Below are 1,538 nucleotides of genomic sequence, written 5' to 3' on the forward strand. Positions count from 1 at the left end.
CCTCCTTCGTCCAGGTGGTGAAAAGGGTTGCCGAGGATTTCGCAGGGGATAGGGCAAGGCTCGTTGCAGTGAATAAGCGAGAAAGTTCGGCGAAGTAACCGTTTACTTTCGAGCACAAGTCATCAATTCCATTCCCAGAACAATCGTCAGCATAGGAGACTATATTAACACCCTCTGGTGGCTGAGGAAGCTTTGAGATGTAATAATTAAACAGTAGCGGGGTCAGGCCACCACCCTGTAGTACCCCCTATTTAATTTTACGTGGCTTGCTAGTTTTGTCTCTGAAAATTACTGACGAGTGTCGACCACTCAGGTAATTCGCCGACCACCGTTTGAGTCCCTGTGGGAGTGAGGAGGCCTCTATATCTTCTATTTAGTAGCGTTGAATGACTGACAGTGTCGAACGCCTTGGACAGGTCCAACGCTACTAGAATAGTTCTCTCACAGGGGCGGTTTCGGTTTAGGCCACGAGTTATCTGAGTGTTTATGGCGTTAAGTGCTGTTGTTATACTATGCACTTTACGGAACCCATGTTGATGCTTCGCTGGGGTCAGGTGGTTCGTAAAGTACGGGAGCAACAGGGCCTCGAGTGTCTTCGCTACCGGGGAAAGGAGTTATCGGGCGATAAGACTCTTCTTCGTTGGCTGGTTTCCCTGGTTGGAGCAGTGGGACCACTCTCTCCATTTTCCAGATGTCTGGAATGACGAGAGTGGCCATAGACAGGTTGAGGACCTCCGTTAGGTACGCTTCTCCCGTAGGACCCAAATTTTTCAGCATCAAGTTGCATATTCCGTCGGGTCCAATGGCTTTGGAGGCTTTCGCCTTCCCTATGGCTACCCTTACCTTAACGCTGGTGAAAACAAGAGGCGCACTAGGTTTTGGCATTTTGTGCAGCCTTCTGGTCACTCGACGTTTGGCTTTATCCACCGGAGGATGCAGAATGAACTGCCGGCTAAAATAGCTCGCGCATCTGTCCGGGTCCGACGAAGCGTGTCACCAAAGTCTATCTCGACTCTGTCGCCGCGCTTCATCGGGTTGGACAACGACCTCACGGTTGACGAAAGCTTGCTCACAACAGAGGCGAAGTTGCAGGTCTTCAAATGCTCCTCCCTCCTCCCGGAAGAACCGCTTATGTACGTTCACAAGTAGCCGAATCTGCGAATTGAGATCCCTAACACGGGGATTTCCGGGATCGGCCTGACGAAGGTTGTCGCGCTCATCAGCTAGAACAGCCGCTTCGGCAGGAAAATTCGGAGGTGGATCCTTAATACATCCTGCTGGGATGAAGCGAGCTGCAGCAGCGGTGACAACCCTGCGGAAATTACGTTCACCTACATGAACGTCGGTTGGTATGGGTAGTGCAATGAAGGCGCCCTCAGTAACATCCGTGAAGCATTTCCAATCAGCTTGGGAAAAGTTTACATAAGTCCGGTGATCCACGGAAGCAAAGTCGGCAGGTTGATCAATCGAGATAACTATGGGCAGATGGTCAGATGCTTGATTCAGCATAGGTCGCCATGATACGCTGTTTATCAGAC

Source organism: Rhagoletis pomonella, unplaced genomic scaffold, assembly GCF_013731165.1.
Source record: "Rhagoletis pomonella isolate Grant_MI unplaced genomic scaffold, Rhpom_1.0 Rhpom_scaffold_00007, whole genome shotgun sequence".
Lineage (NCBI taxonomy): Eukaryota > Metazoa > Arthropoda > Insecta > Diptera > Tephritidae > Rhagoletis > Rhagoletis pomonella.